The sequence below is a fragment of the Megalobrama amblycephala genome, linkage group LG2 (assembly GCF_018812025.1).
Source record: "Megalobrama amblycephala isolate DHTTF-2021 linkage group LG2, ASM1881202v1, whole genome shotgun sequence".
NCBI lineage: Eukaryota > Metazoa > Chordata > Actinopteri > Cypriniformes > Xenocyprididae > Megalobrama > Megalobrama amblycephala.
This window is the reverse complement of record NC_063045.1, coordinates 4,035,609-4,056,619: the sequence shown is the minus strand read 5'-3', so window position 1 is coordinate 4,056,619 and position 21,011 is coordinate 4,035,609. Positions and strand designations below refer to the sequence as shown.

At 41.7% G+C, this 21,011-nt stretch overlaps 2 long non-coding RNA genes across 4 annotated transcripts; both read left to right on the top strand.

Annotated features, from left to right (window-relative positions):
* The first annotated feature begins 13,546 nt into the window (after positions 1 to 13,546).
* LOC125263213 lies at positions 13,547 to 14,487 on the top strand. Of its 2 annotated transcripts, none has more exons than XR_007183713.1 (4): positions 13,547 to 13,817; positions 13,957 to 14,029; positions 14,120 to 14,235; positions 14,353 to 14,487. It is a non-coding gene; the product is annotated as an uncharacterized LOC125263213 (long non-coding RNA). The 2 variants fall into 2 exon arrangements; XR_007183714.1 differs by having other exon boundaries at positions 14,105 to 14,235.
* Positions 14,488 to 14,852: 365 nt separating this feature from the next.
* On the top strand, positions 14,853 to 19,549 carry LOC125263214. 2 transcript variants are annotated; one of them, XR_007183715.1, is made up of 4 exons: positions 14,853 to 15,179; positions 16,918 to 16,979; positions 18,357 to 18,423; positions 19,431 to 19,549. It is a non-coding gene; the product is annotated as an uncharacterized LOC125263214 (long non-coding RNA). The 2 variants fall into 2 exon arrangements; XR_007183716.1 differs by lacking the exon at positions 19,431 to 19,549 and adding an exon at positions 19,090 to 19,395.
* Positions 19,550 to 21,011: the final 1,462 nt, after the last annotated feature.

Below are 21,011 nucleotides of genomic sequence, written 5' to 3'. Positions count from 1 at the left end.
CTGCCCTGACTGACAGCAACTTCCCCTGGGCCCACAGAAGGATCTGGTGTGCCAACTTGCATAAGGGGCGCGACCACAGACCCCCCTGATGGTTTATGTAAGAGACCACCGCTGTGTTGTCCGTACGGACCAACACATGATGGCCCCTGAGATCTGGGAGGAAATGTTTGAGTGCCAGGAACACAGCCATCATCTCCAACTGATTTATGTGCCAGGAAAGATAATGACCCCTCCACAGACCCTGAGTCGAGCAGCCACTCATGACCGCCCCCCAGCCGGTGAGGGATGCATCCGTCGTTAGCGTTTCGCGACGACAAGGAGCCCCCAACACCAGGCCTTGGGAAAGTAACCAAGGTTTTTTCCACACAAGCACGAAGGCATCGCCGCGTGATCTTGACCATGCGAAACGGAAACCCCTTGGTTTTGAGCCACCACTGCAAAGGTCTCATGTACAGCAGGCCAAAAGGTATCACGTTGGACGCAGCTGCCATCAGACCTAACAGTCTCTGAAACTGTTTCACAGTATGTGACTGACCTAGCTTCAGCTTGTTTACGGCTATGAGAATGGCCTCTATGCGAGCTGGCGATAGACGTGCTTGCATTGACACTGAATCCCAAATTACACCTAGAAAAGAGGTTCTCTGAGCTGGAGAAAGCACACTCTTCTTTGTGTTTAGCCGTAACCCCAGACGCTTCATATGGGCAAGAACAGCATCTCGATGCTGAACCACCAATTCTTCTGACTGTGTTAGAATTAACCAGTCGTCTATGTAATTCAACATGTGGATGCCCTGGAGTCGCAACGCAGCCAGAGCTGCATCCACGCATTTCGTGAAAGAGCGGGGAGATATAGCTAGGCCAAAGGGAAGAACCCGATATTGGTACGCTTTGCCCCCGAAAGCGAACCTCAGGAACTTCCTGTGTTGAGGTAGGATGGGTATATGAAAGTATGCGTCTTTTAGATCTATCGTGACAAACCAGTCCTCTGACTTGATTTGTGACACGATGTGTTTCAGAGTTAGCATTCTGAACTTGAGCTTCTTGACAGAGCGATTCAATAGGCGCAGATCTAGAATGGGACGCAACCCATCATCCTTTTTCGGAACTATGAAGTACCGGCTGTAAAACCCTGACACCTTGCTGGGAGAAGGAACCCTTTCTATAGCTTCTTTTCGCAAGAGAGTCTGTACTTCTTGTTCCATAACTAGAGCCTGCTCGGGGCTCACCTCGGTGAAAAGCACCCCGTTGAACCTGGGCGGTCACAACCCAAACTGAATTCTGTATCCAGATTCTACTGTGTGCAGGACCCATTGAGATACGTTTGACAGAAGTTTCCACGCTGCCAAAAAATCTACTAAGGGAATCAGTCTCTCAAGACAGACCTGGTGTTTGATGTATGACTAACACGGTGTCCTGAAGCGGCGAACCGGCAGGAAGCAACAGAACTGGCCATTTTTGATCCCTCCTCGGTGGGAGCGAACACCCCAGCGCCACTACGTTGCCGGGTGGACACTGGGATATTTGTTCGATGAGAGCCGCTGCGCCCTGAAGCACACGAGGTGGCAGGGTTGGCAGAATGACCCCCTGAGGGCACAGAGGGGAGAAGGGCACCGTGCACTAAGGTGGACACCGACTCACCCCGGTGGGGGCAGCCCTCAAAAGCCTGATACCACTGGCGTCAGGACTTTTTTCCCGAAGCCTTCCGTTGGATAATGACAGTCCTCAGATCCATCTTACCGTTGGTCGACTTCGGTTGTGAGCGCTGACCCGACCCCCAGTCTTTCTCTCTCATATCGCTCACTTTTTGTTGCGCCCGATATGAGGAGCTCGTACTCGGCTGGGACTGCACTTTTTGATTAGCAGTCCCAGAGACCTGAGATCGGCGGGGAAGAAATTTAGAAAAAGCAGCTGCCTGTTTTTTAGCTTCCTGAAACCCTTTTGACGACTGTGTTGACTGAGTCGCCGAAGAGGCCAGGTGGTGTTAGTGGAGCATCAAGAAGAAAAGACCTTTGCAGAAAATGTATTGAACAGCACAAGAACTTGCAATACTGTCTTTTTTGGGTTTTTTTTGGCTTGAGACAACTCCTGCTACAATGTAGATTCAACTGTGACTTTGTCTTTATTACAGTATTACAGTATTTTATTTTATTACAGTATTTATTACAGTATTATGTAATATGGACAGCGACAGACAGACAGATAGATAGACAGACGAATAGATAGATAAACGGACAGATAGATGGATAGATAGTTACATCATAATTACAGATTCTACATCTTGTATGACCAAAATAAAAAGTCTCACCGGGAAATATCATAAGTAACATGTCATCCACTTTAGTTCAGACCAGCTAAAAAAACCTTTAACAGTAAATCACACAACCAGTGGTGCAAATTATTATTGTTATACTGTGTTCTCGAACATCAACATTGTGTGACTATGAGTAAGTAGTGTGTATAATCGTTATCCATAAATGTATGGATTAAGTGAAAATGTGTGCTACAGTGGGCTTAAGAGTCAATGGTTTTGTGTTTTAAGATGATTATTTGATGTTTGTGTGTTTTTGTCACGATTCCTGTCACTTCCCGGACTCCAATTCCCATAATCCTCAACTGCCAGTCACCTGCACACACTCCACACTAATCACTAATCACCACACCCAGCTGCAGCACATTAACCGGACTATAAAAGACTCTCATTCACATCACATCATTGCGAAGTCTTGTTTTCCTCGGTTACAATTCCGAGCATTGTTATTCTGTCTGTCTGCCTGCCTGCCTGCCTGCCTGCCTGCCTGCCTGCCTGCCTGCCTGCCTGCCTGCCTGCCTGCCTGCCTGTCTGTCTGTCTGTCTGTCTGCCTGTCTGCCTGTCTGCCTGCCTTTTACCGATCCTGTCTGTTACCTGTTTAAGATTCTCTGCCGCCTACCTTTGGACTGTATATTGTTTCCTGACCTGTGAGTGATATCTGCCTGCCTCGACTTCTGCCTGTACTGTGACCATGATTTTGCCTGTCCCTTGCTGTTCCTGTCTGCCCCTGTTCGACAATGCACCTGCACAATAAAAGCTTGCATTTGGATTCAAACCTGTTTGACCAATCATTACAGTTTTGTTTTAATTATGAGCCGTTTGTTGTTGTTTTTTTATATTTTTATGTTAGCTATATTTTTAAATGTCCTATTGGTTGATTTATTGATTATTGTGAATTTCATCTGATTAAGTACAGTAACCTACATTTGAAATTAAATACATAATATACTCTGTGTCTTTACAGAATATTTGTAACAACATGAACGAATGAAATAATATGTTCTTATATACAGTCAATTATGAAACATGCTACACATTTATTAATAGCCACACCTGTTAGGAAATATGATTGTCAATACAAACATTGACAGTGTGAATATATATGTAATTTTTATTTTTTTAAGTAAAGATTAATGCAAAAAAGTGCATATGGCACTTACCTGAAGGCGGTATGGGGCCGATAGTGTCACTGGCTTCACTCACTCCCACTTTACCCACAATCCTGTAGCGGATCAGGTACTGCTTTCCTAACTCCAATCCAGTCAGAGTAAAGTCTTTATCAGGTGTGTTTTTGGCAAGCCACTCTTCCTCTTTCACCTGCTTGTACTCCACTCTGTACTGCACAGTTTCTCCAGTCGGGGACTTCTGCAGTTTCAGGGAAACACTGCGCTCCAGGACCTCCTTCACTTCTGCTGGGGGAGGCTTCGACACGGGCTGGAACTGTGTGTTTGTCAGCTTCCCTTTTTCATACAGATAGATGGAGGAGCCTGGACTGGATGGATCAGAGATGGCAGAAATAATGAAACGGTATCTCTTTTCATTTTTGTTAGCCTCTGAAAAACTTTTGAAAAGATGCAAGATCTCTCTCATCTTTAAAACAACATCAGGCTTGTTGAACCACTCTTCTGTTATGAACATGCTAGAGGACTTTTGCACTACCACTTCTAGCTTCTTGAACTCTTCAGAATCCACAAACTCCTTCAGGTTTGAAAGATCCTGGTCTTCATACTTCAGAGATGTGAAGGTCAAGCACACCACAACATCAATATCAGGATTAAGGAAGATGGTGTAGAGATGGTTTGAGTCTTCAGTTTTGATTCCCTCCAGCATCTTGGTTTGAGTACTCAAGAGGTCAAGTTCAGACTTTGCCTGATCTAACCACTGGATAAGCAGGTCAGCTTTAAAATGGGAGTGGTAGTGGATCTTCAGGATGTCTTCCAGTGACTTCTCCCCCATCTCTCCTCCTCGTATAGCAGGCAAGACCTTGGCCACTGCTTTCAGGATCACTGTTTTGTAAATGTTAAGAGAACCCTGAAATAAGCGCAGCCTCTCTTTGACGTCTCTGAAAACATTTACCAGTGTATTATTGGAGAGATCGTTGCTTGTCCTCTCTGCCTCTAACCAGCCCCTCTATTATATCTTCAACGCTGGAAACCAGATGTGTGGTGATTTCTCTCTCCAACTTAGCTGCTTTTTTATCCAGTAGAGAAAGAGGATAGAGCCAGACTTTTATTGGAACAGCATTCTGTGGATTCTCCTTCAGGATAGCGGGGAGCTTCTTGTACACCTCTAGGGCCTCTTTGTATGTGGTGGGGTTCTGATCAAGGTGGACATCACCATAAAATGTGCAGGAGATGTTCTCAGCCATTTTCTTATCACCGTCTGCCATTTTTACATCTGCTCTTCCCTCAATGGAAATTCCAGGGATGGCCTTGACCATGATATACAGTTCTCCCTCAATCTTCTTCTTGTTTTCCTCTTCTGAAAATGTCCGATCAAACACCATGACGGCCTGAGCTCCGTACAGTACAGCCGTGACCACATGAGTCGCAGTTTTCTGGTCAAACACCTCAGGGTAGGTGATTCGGCCCAGATGGGTCATGGTGAGTTGTTCAAATCTTGTGGTTTCTTTGTAATACATTGCAACTCTGGACTGTTGGTTTGAGGATTTGGTGTCATGCAGAAACTTGGCAGATCCTCCCACCTTCACCAGTCCTCCCAAGAAGCTGGCCTTCAGGGAAGCGTTTACATCTAGGAGACTGGACTTACTCAGAGAGAGAGTCGGAGCAACTGAACTTCACATCTGTCGTGGGCTTTCGATGACTGTCCAAATCTTCACTCAGTGACTTCTTATCCCACAGAGTAACACCTGAAATGAGAAAATGGCATTCAACAGTTATGCATGAGGACACAATGTACTGTTGAAGGTAACATGCCGATTTTGTGTCTATGTAACGTACAGAAAGTATACTGTTAAATATATGTATTCTTGGTTAGAATTGACACAAAATTGTTTTTTTGCATATTCCTGATGTGACTGCCTGATTGAAATGTGAGTGATTTCCCTTTTAATTGATGTGATATTATAAGCCAACATAATTTCCTGTTTCCTGTTAGGGTTAAGCCTCGGGTATACTTCACTTTCTGCGCCCGGACACGTCACGCGCGTAGTCGTGTCCGTGCATCTTTCAAAGTATACTAAACCAAGGATGCGCGCAGATGACTGAGTTCGACACATGCGCAGTACAATTTTTCTATACTATTACCAGACATCGTGTCATCAACCGGACATTCGCTGGGCAGGATCAGAGAAGAATAGTTCAGAAGATACACCAAGAGAACAGGAATCAAAGAAGGCACGCTTCTGAGTTTACTCGTCTTATTCAGGGATGTGCCCAGGGGGGTTGCTCAGGTTGCCCGAGCAACTGCCCATATGCCCTTCTCGACTCACGTTGCCCTTCCGAGGTGGAAAAAAATAAATAAAAAAAACGTACAATGGATGCAGAATTTCACGTAGGCCTAGATAAAAAAAAAAAAAAATCGCAAAGCCTCATTCACTTCCATATTCGGGCACCCGTCCAAAAGTGAAAGTCAGTAGGGGAAGGGCAAACTCTGTTTACGTGGCTGGAGTGCTGCACGCGACCGGCACCTGAGCTGAGCCTGCATGAGCGGCACTAGAAGGAGATTGTCGCAGTTGTCAGGTGAGACGACTTAACGTTGTCGGAAAGGTGAGTAAGGTTATAATCGTTAACGAAAAAGAACGAAAAAACATCATTGTTAACTGAAATAAAAATAAAAACGAGGCATTACAAAAAAACGATAACTAACCAAAACTGTAATGTGTGTTTGGCAAAACTAACTAAAATAAAATAAAATTATAGATTAAATGTCCTTAGTTTTCGTCTTTGGCCCTTTTTTTAGGTCAGAGCAACTGCCCCTCAAAATTCCTGTGCACGTCCCTGGTCTTATTTTTGAATCACTCTTCACACACTCTTCTTCGACAACTGCACATTGTGCTCAGAACTGTGCGTATTGCCACCTAGTGGACTCGTCTGTCCTGCTTGCCCATGCGCTGTTGCGCACACACTGTCCGCGCGGTCTCGAAATTTGGGCTGCACGCAGACGGGGTGTGTGGCCGGCCGTGAGCCCTCTGCATGACGAAAATTATGTCACGCGGACAGTGCACGAACGCGGATGGCTGAAGTATACCCGGGGCTTTAGGGTTATTTCCAATTTTCTGTTTTCTTCTCTTCCCTTTCTACATTGTAACTGAATGGGAAAGGTAGGACTCATTTGGCTCCTCTTAATCTTATTTTCACAACATTCTTTTGAATAGACTCGAAAACTATGTTGGCATTAGTGGAACTGTATTGTCATGGTTCAAATCATACTTATCTGACCATTATCAGTTTGTAGTAGTAAACGATGAGATGTCATATCGATCACAAGTTAAATATGGAGTACCGCAAGGCTCAGTACTAGGACCGTTGCTTTTCAGTCTGTACATGCTACCCTTGGGATATCATTAGGAAGCATGGCGTTAGTTTTCATTGTTACGCTGATGATACTCAGCTCTATATTTCTTCACGCCCTGACGAAACTTACCAATTCGCTAAATTAACAGAATGTATAGCTGATATAAAAAACTGGATGACCAGTAATTTCCTAATTTTAATCTTCTTCACGTAATAACCTAGAATACTGTCTAACACTTGATGGCTGCTCTGTTAAGTCTTCGTCGTCAGTTAAGAACCTGGGTGTGCTCTTTGATACCAATCTTTCATTTGAAGGCCATGTTACTAGCATCTGTAAAACCGCATTCTTCCATATTAAAAATATATCTAAACTACGACATATGCTCTCAATGACAAATGTGGAACTAAGGCTAGGTTACTGTAGTGCTCTACTGCAGTGGTTCTCAACCTGCAGCCCTTCACGAATGCAAATGCAGCTCACAATATGCCGACCACATTTTTTTTTTTAAATGTTTTTAAATTAAATTAAAAAGGATTAAATTAATATAAGTTTGAACTATAATATTGTTTGTCATATAAAATCATTTTGGTGATGATTATATTATTTTCAGACATGTCCAGACCTACTATGTACTGAGTACTCAGTTATCAAACACTTACAAGTGCGCTCTTTGGCAGAATTTCTATTGTAGCCGTTATTTTTGTAAATTTAGTGATCAAAATGGACAAATTTGTTATTAGAGGAGAAAAATGAAATAAGGATCATACCAATGAATGAACACATTGAAAACAAGAAGAGTCGTAGCATCAGCAGCGAAGGGAAGAATCTATCAATGAGTGAGATGGGCAGACTTTTTTTGCTCTGTAGTTAAGTACTCAGCATATGCAAAACCTACAATGTCAAAAAACATTTGAATTTGATGTAGGGGAGAGTGGGGTGATTTGTGCCAGAGGGGGAAGTAGTTCCACCCATTGTTTCTGGAAAACCATAGAATAAATTGGTCATGTGACCACATAATTTGAAAAGCCACCCATTTTACTCATCCTCCAAAGAAGAGAGACACATGGGATGAGAGGAAAACACATTTTAGCTCAAAAAAAATGTTTTTTCCCTTTCAAAGTAAAATTTCTATGATCAAGGTTTTTTTGATTGTAGTGTCTGAACAATTATAGACAAGTTTGAAAACATTTCACACATGTTTTAGTGCTTTAGCAGGCTACACAATGAGTCTATACAGTTAGCATGATGTTAGCTCTTAACTGCTGGATCATGCTAGTTTTTCAAACTTGTGGGTCCGGGGTGATTTGTGCCAAAGGGCCTGGGTTAACTTACGATTATTTTAAACATATTATTAATTTGTAATTGTACTCTTACATTTTAGCAGTTAAACTATATGACATTCTTGATTTTAGACCATGTAGCAAACAGGTATTTTCATCTTCATAAATATTTTTCTCCCTCCACATATTGCATGAGAACTGTGACTTGCTTAATAATGTGGAACAACTCCAAAGTAGGGTTTCCATAGACCTGGCAATTTATTTTGTCTGAGATTGATACCAGTTATCTAAAAAAGACATGGATAAATAAACAAACAAACATTTTCTTAGAAAAACTAAAATCTGAATGTTTATTGTACTGAAATCTTACTGATATGTCACTTGCATAATAATTTGTAACGTGGCATATTCTTATGTTATTCTTATAATTGACAGACAGCGTTCTATGTATGTCAACAGGCAACTATTACCAAAGCCTTTTTGCCTGAAATGATTCACAAATATCATATATTTGGTATTTAAGTATAGAATTTTTTTTGTGTGTTTTCCCAAAAACTACAAAATATGACTTAGCCTATTCCAACAGTTTAATAGGGTGACAATATTTAAATAAACCTTAAATGAGTAATTTTGTATTGAATTTGTCTTGCTTTCATATAACATTACAGTTCATAACGTTAAAATGTTCTGTTTTTCTTAAGAAATGACTGGCACAATTTACCCCAATGCATTCTCCCCAAAGGCACAACTTACCACGCACCAGGGGCAAGTTGTGCCACGAGACCACTTTTTTTCCCAAAAGCTATATTTCTGAAACAATTTATTTCAGATCCAAAGTTATTGTTCTCAGGGATGCACCACATTCTGAAATATATGTACATTCTTAAGTTGAAGGCATTAATGCCATGGATTCACTTTAAAGTCACTTTAAGTAAAAACTGGCACAACTCACCCCAATTTCCCCTACTTGTATTTTAAATGGATAAAAATGAACCGCATCTGTGCTGTGGCCTATATAACATTCTGTCAGTTTGGTGACTGTTATGATGCTGTTGAAGAGAATTTACATCCAGAGTTAAATAGTTACTTGAAGTGCTTGTATACATTTTGTGTATGTTCATTGAGCATTATTATCTGATTACTGAAATGCTAATGTCAGTAAGTTAGATTTTATTTGGAGGAATACATTGTTCTAATTTTCTGTGACATACTGTATATCAGGGGTTTGTGTAACAGGAGTTTATTGAACAAGAGAGTTTCACTTTGATAAGTCACACTATCAGCCATTTCAACACACCGTGAAAAAAAAAAAAAAAAATCTTATAGTATTAGTTAATTTTGCAGAGTGTGACAGAAATAAAATACCATATGTGCCACACATAAAACACCACCTCTTCTGTGTGTGCAACATCTAATTATAATAATAATATTATTATCTGCTAATACCATAACATTAAATCTGATCGGTTTTCATTGGTGACTTCATATGTAAATGATATGCAGCCAGTGAGACTTGCACTTGGACCATAGTGCGTTCCACTGGGAAAAAAAGGTTGAGAACCACTGCTCTACTGGGTGGTTGCCCTGCACGCCTAATAAACAAACTCAAGCTGGTCCAAAACACAGCAGCTAGAGTTCTTACTAGAACTAGGAAGTATGACCATATTAGCCCAGTTCTGTCATCACTGCATTGGCTTCCTGTTAAACATCGTATAGATTTTAAAATCTTGCTAATTACTTACAAAGCACTAAATGGTTTAGCTCCCCAGTACCTGAGCGAGCTCTTAATGCATTATAGTCCTTCACGTTTATTGCGATCTTAGAATTCAGGCCAGCTGATAATACCTAGAATATCAAAATCAACCGCAGGCGGTAGATCCTTCTCCTATTTGGCACCTGAACTCTGGAACAATCTTCCTAGCACTGTTCGGGTGTCACAGACACACCAGACTCCAGCACCATCCAATCACAGCGCGCACCCTCTCCCGAATACTAATCACCGCCACCTGCACCTCATCAACCTCATCATCACCAACACACAGGCACTTTGTACGGTCTCGTTCGCATTAAGGATACTTACCTACATGCTTACCTCAAGGACTCCTGTTGATACTTACCTGTCTCCCGTGTCTCAGAACTCCCTCCTCGTCTGCCAGCAACTTCTTTTGATCGTCTTCTCCATCAACCTGCAAGTTACAAGGACAGTATCATTCACAATTCTATCTGCACTCTGCATTGCAACCATTGCTTACTCACCTTACTGCAATGTTACCTCTGCTTGTGTTCACATAAAGACCATCTTCTGCTGTATTCCGTCTCCGACTGGTACATATTGTAACATCGGGAAGCAGACACACTCTGTCAGTTTAAATCTGGACTAAAAACACATTTCTTTAACCTGGCATACACAAAACATTATCTACTTCTATAATTCAAATCATGTAAATTGTTAGGCTGCATAAATTTGGTCAGCCAGAACCAGGAACACTTCCTATAACACCAGATGTATACTAGTATACTAGTCTCTCTGTTTATCCCAAGGTTTACCATAGTCTGCCAGATCCAGGCCGTATCCAGATGATATGAAGGACCTGTGACTAGACACAACGAAAAATAACGGTAACACTTTATAATAACGTTCAGTTATAAGTCATTTATGAATTATTAGTTAATGATTAACAAATCATTTACAAAACATTACAATATACGTTCATAAATGATTAATACGTGTTATGCTAACAATTTACAAATGTGCTGTAAGTTATCTCAAATAAATCAAACAGATCATTAGTAGATGGTTTATAAGCTATTAGTTAAGACATTATTTATCACTTATAATAACTGACGTATTTATGACAAAATTGTTTTAGTATCATTATCTCAATTAACAATTGTTAATCATGAACAAATGTTGAACAAACTATTAGTAAATGATCAGTATATGATTTATTGATGAAGTTGTAAGCTGGTCTGTGTTCAAAAGCACAAACATGCAGGTATGCTAAAGCACTATTTTTAAGAAGAGTAATTTATTTGTTTTGACATGGATAAACATTTATAAATACCTTACAGTCAGGTGATTCCAGTGGATTATATTAAATCCTTTCACTCATCAGCACAGACTTGTGTTCTGTGTGGAGTGTGTGGGGTCTAGTGATCAAGTTATCCTCTGATCCGGATTTACCTTCCACTGAAGCTCACATCAGGTGCACAGAGTTAAACACTCCATGTGTGTCAGAGAAGACAGCTGTCTATACCCTCACCAGTCAGCACTTACACTGCAGTACACACTACAAAGTGTTCAACACCTGTTATAGATGATGTGTAAACGCATGAATAAATCATTTACAAAGCTTTCTGCATACCCTATTCTAAAGTGTAAACTATTCTTCACTTGTAAATGTGTTACATATCATTTATAGACCTTTCTTACCTGTTACAAATTATTTGTATATGTATACAAGTCATTTATAACACTTTTTGCATACCCTATTCTAAAGTGTAAACTATTCATCACTTATAAATGTGTTACACATCATTTGCAGATGTTCCTGTTACATTATCATCTCACTCCATCACTTTACCCAAGCCTAAAATTTACATTATTTTTTAAATAAATAAATAAATCAACACTCTGCCACCGTTTAACCAGCACTTAATCATTTAATTTTTATTTTGTTTTTCATGGAACAGCTCCTCACCATAACATGAAAACGCACCAAAACTGATAAACATAGTCCATTATTTCGTGCATTATTTTCAAGTCTTCAGAAGTCGTATGATGCCATCATGTGAGGAAAATATTCTTATAATGTAATATAACCATTATACATTAATAATCATATCAATCCGCCGATTCATAACTTTCAAATTAAAATTGGCGCGTCTAACAATACGACACAGGTTTGCGGCAGTAACGTCAAACCTCGCTCCTTATTGGCTGTCGCATGTGATTTGCCACTACCATAGTGTGTTTGTGTAACACTCCTGGAAAGAAGTAAAATGAAAGAAGATAGAGTCTGCTGTGATGGCTTCTTGTCTCTTCATTTGCAACGAATGAAGCACATCACAGGCGCGCACCAACTTATTGTGTGATGACGTCATGACGCAGGTATGCCAAATGAAAATAATTAATTTGGGAAATGCACAAAACAGACTTTACTTCTCAAAAAACACATATAATGAATTAAATACAATTTTATAATATTAGAAAAATACTATTAACTATATATTATCTTTGAGAACTTAATCACCATATCACACTCTCCCCCTCAAAATAAAGATGTCGTCCCGACATCGAATTGCTTAGTCTGTCACAGTAATACTCAAATTACAGTATTTTAACTCTTTTCACTTTACCCAACAGTTGTCTACAACATCAGATATTACAGCACTGTTATCATTTTCCTTGTACATTCTCCCTTTTTTTTTTTTTTACAAGCATACATTCACAGTTGTGCTATTGCTCATTTCACCTCACAAGAGTCCTTATTTGTCGATAGACATGAGGCACTTGTTTGTAAATAGTCCCATGAGGTAATTCTAAAAAAAAAAGAGTCATTTGCAAACCATCAACAAGTCTCTGTTAGGAAGGAAAAACAGTCCATTCATTTGCTCTATCGAGAAAAAATGGCAAAGAGTCCTTCATGGAAGAAAAAAGATTAAAAAAAAAAAAAGTGTCAAAAAAAAAAAGAAAGTCTCAAAGTGATTCAAAGTGTCCACAGTTTCAAAACCGCACAACAGTCCATTATTTTTCAAAATCTGATAACAGTCCACTGTTCATTTTGCAATAGTTTCTCACTATGGGCAATAAACAGTCTCTGGGTAATGCTCTGTATCATGACATTTCATGCTTTCAACACAGTCCATACAGTGACTAGTTATGGGGTAGAATTCATGTGGTAGTGCAATTCAAAGTTAATAGCACACATATGGGGGCTGGGGGAAACAAAGGGGTGTTGATAACCAGGGCATCACAGTTGTCATCCCACTAGATGCACAGTGTGGGTAGTGGTGGTCGCCCACTATCTGCACATTGTAGCATGATGGGGACCCAAGACTGTCGTAGGTAAACTTTTTAGGTGGCCGTCGTTTTCTCCTGGTGAACTGGTACTCATTTTCTTCCTCTGGAGGTCCTGTCTCTGGACCCAGGCGCTGCAGCTGCTTCCCTAACAGGTAAGTCTTGTTGCATTAGGTCAACAGTTGGTTCCTTTTCATTAAGTTGTTCTCTTATTTCAGGTGCAGACTCTGGACGACCTATCTCTGACTCCGCTGGAAGTGACTGTGGCCTTGGTTCCACCATTGGAGAGTTAGATCGAGGCTCAGAAGGTATTGAATGTTGTGATAGCACATTTCTTTTTTCTAGGCAATCACTGCTTTCTTGTGGTCTTATCTGAAAGGGCTCCACTTGAAAGTAGTACTCATCCTCTTCACTTTCATTATCATACTCTGACTCACATTCTCTTCCCCGGGCGGGCTGCGTTCTGCTGTTTCTTAGTTGATGTCCTTGTTTTGGTTTAGTACTTTGAGCTGGTGTGATTGCAAGAGGTAAGATGGTCACATGGAAGAAGAAGATTGCGATGTAAAACTTGTGATCTACCTTTACTCTGTTCAGGTTTTACTTCATAGACTGGTGCATCATCTGCCACCTGGCGCGTAACAACGTGAACTTCATCCTCCCAGTAATTTCGCAGTTTCCCGGTCCCACCTCTCGGGGTCAGGTTTTTTACGAGGACCCTGCTTCCTGGGAACAGGTCAGTACACCTTCACTCGTTGGTCATAATTCCTTTTATTTCTTTCTGCACACTTGTTTGCCTGTTCTCTTGCTATCTCACAAGCTTCCTGCATTCCCTTTGTCCATCGTTTCCATGTACTTCACTGTAACTTTGGGAGTTATTGTCGGAGTTGAGTCCGAAGAGAGCATCGATGGGCAATTTTGGTGAGCGTCCGAACAGCAGTTGGAAAGGTGAGAAGCCAGTCACGTCACATCTAGTGCAGTTATAGGCAAAGATTAATTTGTTCAATGCATCTTTCCAATTAGCTTTTTGTCTTTCAGTCAGGGTTTTCAGCATCTGCAATAATGTCCGGTTAAATCGTTCCACCTGCCCATTCCCCTGGGGGTGGTAGGGGGTGGTCCTTGAGCCGGCAACGCCGCTGTACTTTTTGAGTTGGGTGAGTAGCTGGTTTTCAAATTCTCCCCCTTGATCATGGTGAATTCTGGACGGAAACCCAAACTTCAGGGCGAAATCATTGAATAACCGGTCAGCTACTGTTTTTGCTGATTTCGAGGTGGTGGCATATGCCTGGGCAAATCGAGTGAAGTGGTCGACGATCACCAAAATGTACTCATAGCCCCCTTTGCATTTGTCCAGATGCAGGAAAGTCAATGGACACCAATTCAAATGGGTGAGTCGTTTTGAGGGGTGCTCTTGTCTCACGGCAGGGTTTTTTCTGTTTAATACAGCAGCAAGTTCTCAGGACATAGTTTTCAATGTCTTTCTGCATGTAAGGCCAGAAAAACCGATCCCTTATGAGGCTTGTGGTGCGATCGAGTCCCTGATGACCCATCTCATTGTGCATCTCTCTCAGAACAGTTCTTTTGAATAGCGCTGGTAACACCAGCTGTTTTCTTTGAGACGTTTGGCGGAACAGGATGCCATGCTCATCTAACTTCAGCTTCTCCCACTCTCGCAGCAGAACTTTAGGCTGCCGAGTTGACTGAACGCCACTGCTGAGGAGGCCTAGATCCTGCTTGTAAGTTGTTCAATTATTACTCTAATGTCCTTGTCCTCCCTTTGTACTAATCTGATTTCCTCTTTTGACAGGGGTTTGAGGACTCCCTCATTTTCCTCCATACTTGCCAGTACACTCTGACAGGCTTACTGCAAGTGTCACATCTGGATTCCCTTGGAGCTCCACTGCTTGGATCACAGCTCCCACGCAGTCAGGTGAAAACTGCTCAGTAACATTCTCTCATTGTTGTTTCCAGGTCTGCCGACATCCTGGAGAGCGAGTCAGCATCTATGTTTTCTTTACCTGGACGGTAACGGATGGTGAAGTGAAAATCTGCGAGCTCTGACACCCATCTACACCCAGTGGCGTTCAACTTTGCAGAGGTCAGGACATAGGTCAATGGGTTATTGTCACTGAAAACTGTAAAGGTTGGTGCATAGTACAGGGTAGTCTCTGAATTTTTCAGTGATGGCCCATTTCAGAGCTAAGAATTCCAGCTTACCGCTGTGCAGATGGTAATTTTTCTCAGCTGCCGTCAAAGTACGAGAACCATAAGCAATTACTCTCAGCTTGCCATTCTGCTGCTGGTATAAGACAGCTGCCCAACCCTTGGTTGGACGCATCTGTATGAAGGATGAATGGTTGAGAGAAGTCTGGAAATCCCAGGATTGGAGGCTCAATCAAGCAGTTAATCAACTTTTCTAGTATCTCCTGGTGTTTTGCTGTCCACTCAATTGATTTACTTGATGGCACCACATGATTTCTTTTGTTGTTTCTTACTTTGTGTTTTCCCTTTCTCTGTGGCCCAGCATCCTCAATGTTACTTTTTAGCAGGTCATAGAGGGGACTGGCAATTCGGGAAAAATCTTTAATGTATTGCCGATAATAGCTAAGCAGGCCAAGAATCTTGCGTAGCTCTCCCCACCGTGCTTGGTGTTTGGTTCCTTCAGTGCCGTTACAGCAACAGTGTCTGCAGGATCAATACGACTGCCTTCAGCTGACACAATTCTCCCAAGATATCGTACCTCTTTCTTAAAGAGCTCACATTTTCTTGGTTTTAACTTGACTCCATGGGAACTGTAATCTCTGCAGTACTTTCTTCACCGCTTCCACTTGTTCATCGAAGGACTCAGTGAAGACCAGGATGTCGTCTAAGTACGGTATGCAAATTTTGTCTCTTAATCCTTCCAGGCTCTCTTCCATGAATCGTTGGAATGCTGCAGGCGCATTCATAAGGCCGAAAGGAATACGAATCCATTCGTATAGGCCCCACGGTGTTGTGAATGCAGTCAGGTACCTGCTCTCTGGAGACATGAAACCTTGGTGGTACGCCTTTCCTTGGTCTAGCAGCGAGAACCACGCGTTACCTCCCAGCCCATCTAGGATATCCTGCACTCTGGGTATTGGCTGGCGATCAGGGATAGTTTTGTTGTTCAGGTCCCTGTAATCAATACACAGCCTGAGGCTGCCATCCTTTTTACGGACACAGACGATTGGAGACGAGTAAGGGGAATGAGACTTGGCCACCCACCCTTGAGCAATCAGGTCATGTAAGTAGTCCTTCATCTCTTGATATAATGGTTTAGGGACTGATGTGTATGTTCGGGAAACAGGGGTGTTATCATTTAATGAGATACTCAGTTGCAAACCTGGAACACAGCTGATATCGTCATCCGACTTCGAAAAGGCATGACATTCTTCACGTAACATCTGCTTAACTTGTTGTTGTTGGGGCGGAGTTAAATGGTTCACATCCACCGGGCGGGTCCCATCGATCTGTATTGCTATCTCCCTCAGTTGTCTCTGGTAGAACCTGAGTAACAGATGCTGTAGCTTCACCCTGTGTATTTGATATTGGTAAGACGGATTTAACTGGCTGCAGAGTTCCAAGCTCTGTTCTACCACTGAGCGTGATGTCGTGATCGGTTCCATTCTGCACACTGATAGTAATTATTGGCCGGGCCCCCTTTTCCAGAATGAGGAGGGTATCGAAGAGTTCAAGGCCATCTGGGTACACTGGGTTAACATGTGGCTCAAACAGTAGCACCGTATCTTGTTGCACGTGAGGCACGTTTACCAGACACTGAAGTTGCATAACGGTGTGTTTCCGTATGTTCACAGGTTCCTTCCTGGTTCTTACTACATACTCGCTGAGGTCCTCTGCAGTCACCAAGTTAATGAAGGTATGTACACTTTTCTTCTTTATGCTAGGGAAAGCACTTCTAACAGTTCTGTACAAACAAGCATTAGTCACATCAAGAGATCCACTTGTTTCACTTTGTTTCAGTATTTGTTCTATCACATTATACCCAATGATGGGTCTAGGCAATTCTTGGTCCTTCAAAACGAGCACAGGAATGTTTAACTCTTTCTCATTGGTCACCGGAGATGCCAGCTTGAAAGTCAACTCCACCCATCCACTGTATGGCATGTTTGCTCCATTGGCCGCCACCAGGCGCAAGCTGTCTGGTGCTTCGGTTGCCTCTGAAATATTTCTCAGTGTCACCTCAGGTGCATATTTGGCTTTCCACTCCTCATCTATAATGCATACTTGGGAGCCTGTGTCCCATAATGCTTCAGTCTTTTTTCCCTGTAGATAACAGGTAACAAGGCACTGTTTCCCCACTAAGGACGTGATGGCAGAATGATGGTTAACTTGACAAGGGGCAGTTAAAATACTATCAAGTGAACTGGGACTCAAACTGTCCCTGATGGCCCATGCTACATTTCTCATGTTTTTGGGACTTCTCTGCCGTTCGGGTCACACCCTGTCCCTTGGGGGTAACCCGCTCCTGTTTAACGGAGCTCCAAGCTGAGGCCTGGCACCTTTATTCTTACAGCCAGCGGAGAAGTGCTCGCTGCTGCCACAGTGATAACAATGGGTGCAAGGTTCTTCTGTCTTGCGATGCTGGCAATGGAAACATTGTCTGGCTCGTGAGGGACGGGGCTGGCGGAACTGATGAGGGTGCTGCTGTGGTGGTACCATATACTGCTGGTGATAATACTGCGGTGCTGCAAAGCTTGACGGCTGAGATTCATAATTGATGGACATGGGGTACTGCTGAGGAGAGCGATACAGATACGGCTGTCCATGGTGAGTTTCTACAATTGAATAATGCTGACGTGACTGGAGAGAATGTTCTGGTGGAACAGTGGACAACTGAGCTGGATTTGCAGGTACAAGAGGTATTTTCTGTTCCCTCACCTGTTGTTGGCTTTGTGAGAACTGGTGTGGAGACATGTATGGACTTCCCTGTTGTTGATATGTAACTGTATCGGGTTTCCAGGTCTTATGCTCTTGGACTTGGGTCCATCCTGATGTCTGTTGGGACGCTGCTGCTGGTTCTTTGTCATAAACTGCAAAACACTGCTGAGGGACAGATAAGGGCTGTTGAATTGACTCTTTAATCTGCATGATATCATCACTCAGGCTTTTCAGTTGTGACATTAAATCAAACTTTGACTGTTTGCACTGAAGTTTTTGTTCAGGGGCAGGCTCATTTAACTGTACAGCATGAACAGTACCATTTTTTCATATTTTCGCTTATTTTGTCTTTCAGATTCATTGGAACAAGCGACATTGAGTTTCTCCAGCAACACTTCATCTGGGACAGCGGGATCTGAAAGGTATGGTTGAAGGTCACTTTGGATTCGATCGTTTTGCAATCCAGTCAAGACGGTGTGCAAAAACATATTCTGAACTAGGGCGGGATCATATTTCAACCCTGAGTCATCCTCCTGGGAAGCAAACAGAATTTTCTGTCTCAGATCAAGGGCTCGAATTAGGAAGCTTTGTGGTGTTTCTCTAGTGCGCTGAGCTTCTGTAGTGAGCTGCTTATATAATTCAGTTGCATTTTTCTCCTGATAATGAGAACGAAGTATCCGCCTTAGCATTGGGAGCGTCAGCCCTGCCTTTCCCTCAAGATAGCTCCGCAGCTGAAGCCCTGGTGTGATAGCCCTGATGACAGAATCTACTATTTCCTGTTCTGCATAGCCCTTTTTGAGCCCACCTTCTATCTGCCGTGCCAGACTGGAGAATGAGAGCCGATCCTTCTGCCCTAGATCTCCTATTAGACCAGAAATTTTGAAAGTCCTTCTGCCATGTTGAGGTGACTTGTCTCTGAAAAGCGGGTGAAGAATGAACTAGGTTCTGGGCTGCATTTTGTGATGCGGTGGGGCTAATGTGCATGGCAGAAAACAATTCAGCTGTATTCTCTCCACTTAATTGTATTGTTCTCTGGGCTGTGTTAACATCTCCAAGTTTACTTTCCTCCCTCTCTGTATCTTTTTCAGGAGCAGTAATTGTGACTCCTGTGAGCTGGCTCAGTTTATCATTAATTGTTAACAGTTCGGCCATACCGCCATCTTCGAACTCCTCTAGCTCAGCTCTCAGTAAATAGTTACTAATGAGGTTTAACAGGGACAAACGTGTCACATGTGTTTCATCCTCTCGCGTCAGCCGAAGGAAGACACAGAGTTTTATCAGCTTTTCACATGATAGTGTGCATAATTTCTCACCAATTTCCTCTTGAAGATGTTTTAGCTCATCCATTTTAGCTGCTATGTAGACAGGCCGTTGAGAGTGGTATTTCACTTACTGACTTGACACTCGTCCTGACTGTCTCACCCTGTAGCTCAACTGGTTCGCTAGCGAGGGATGATGTTGCTTGATGGGCTCTGCCGGTCAGGGAGTCACTCCACCGAACATCGATCCCAGCGGTGCCTCCAAAATTGTAACACTCCTGGAAAGAAGTAAAATGAAAGAAGATAGAGTCTGCTGTGATGGCTTCTCGTCTCTTCATTTGCAACGAATGAAGCACATCACAGGCGCGCACCAACTTATTGTGCGATGACGTCATGACGCAGGTATGCCAAATGAAAATAATTAATTTAGGAAATGCACAAAACAGACTTTACTTCTCAAAAAACACATATAATGAATTAAATACAATTTTATAATATTAGAAAAATACTATTAACTATATATTATCTTTGAGAACTTAATCACCATATCACACTTGCGACATGCCGAATTTGTGTTGCTGTGTTGAGTTAGATCAGCGCGACGCTTAAAAGGATGGAAATGCAGATCAGAGGAATGTTTGCAGCGATTAAACACTTTTTTTTAACACTTTCACTTAACACACAATTATGATTTGCTGTCATTTCGCTGGTAATGTAGCACACGCGTCGTTTTGTCTGTTCTGTATACTGTTTTTTGTAATGTTTTAAATAAATTATTGTGACTAACGTACATTTATCTGCCTGTTACACTACGTATATTGTCAAAATGGTTATGCTTAAGGTTATAGGGTGGAGTAGGGAGCTTAATATTATACTTTTTATACAACAGTATATCAACTAAGATAACAGTCACTGTAAATATATCTGTATTGCGTTTTTATTTTTGTGAAGTGGCTAAAAAGTGGTCATGTTTAGGTATAAGGGGTGAGTTAGGGGCTCAAAGATATCTATATAATAGTAAAATATATTTGCATAAAATATCATAATTTTTATATAAAAATATATAATTTAAATATCGAGATTCGTATAGATTTTTATATCCTGTAACTGAAAGATATACTTTGCATATGGCAAATAAATGGTAAATTTACAAATTGCAGTTTGTACACAATTTATAAAGAAGGTCTACAAATGATATGTAAGACATTTATACGTGATGAATAGTTTACACTTTAGAATAGGGTATGCAGAAAGCTTTGTAAATGATTTATTCATGCGTTTACACATCATCTATAACAGGTGTTGTACACTTTGTAGTGTGTACTGCAGTGTAAGTGCTGACTGGTGAGGGTATAGACAGCTGTCTTCTCTGACACACATGGAGTGTTTAACTCTGTGCACCTGATGTGAGCTTCAGTGGAAGGTAAATCCGGATCAGAGGATGACTTGATCACTAGACCCCACACACTCCACACAGAACAGAAGTCTGTGCTGATGAGTGAAAGGATTTAATATAATCCACTGGAATCACCTGACTGTAAGGCATTTATAAATGTTTATCCACTTCAAAACAAATAAATTACTCTTCTTAAAAATAGTGCTTTAGCATACCTGCATGTTTGTGCTTTTGAACACAGACCAGCTTACAACTTCATCAATAAATCATATACTGATCATTTACCAATGATAATTTACTAATAATCAACTAATCACTGATCATTAACTAATAAATTATAAATGACTTATAGCCA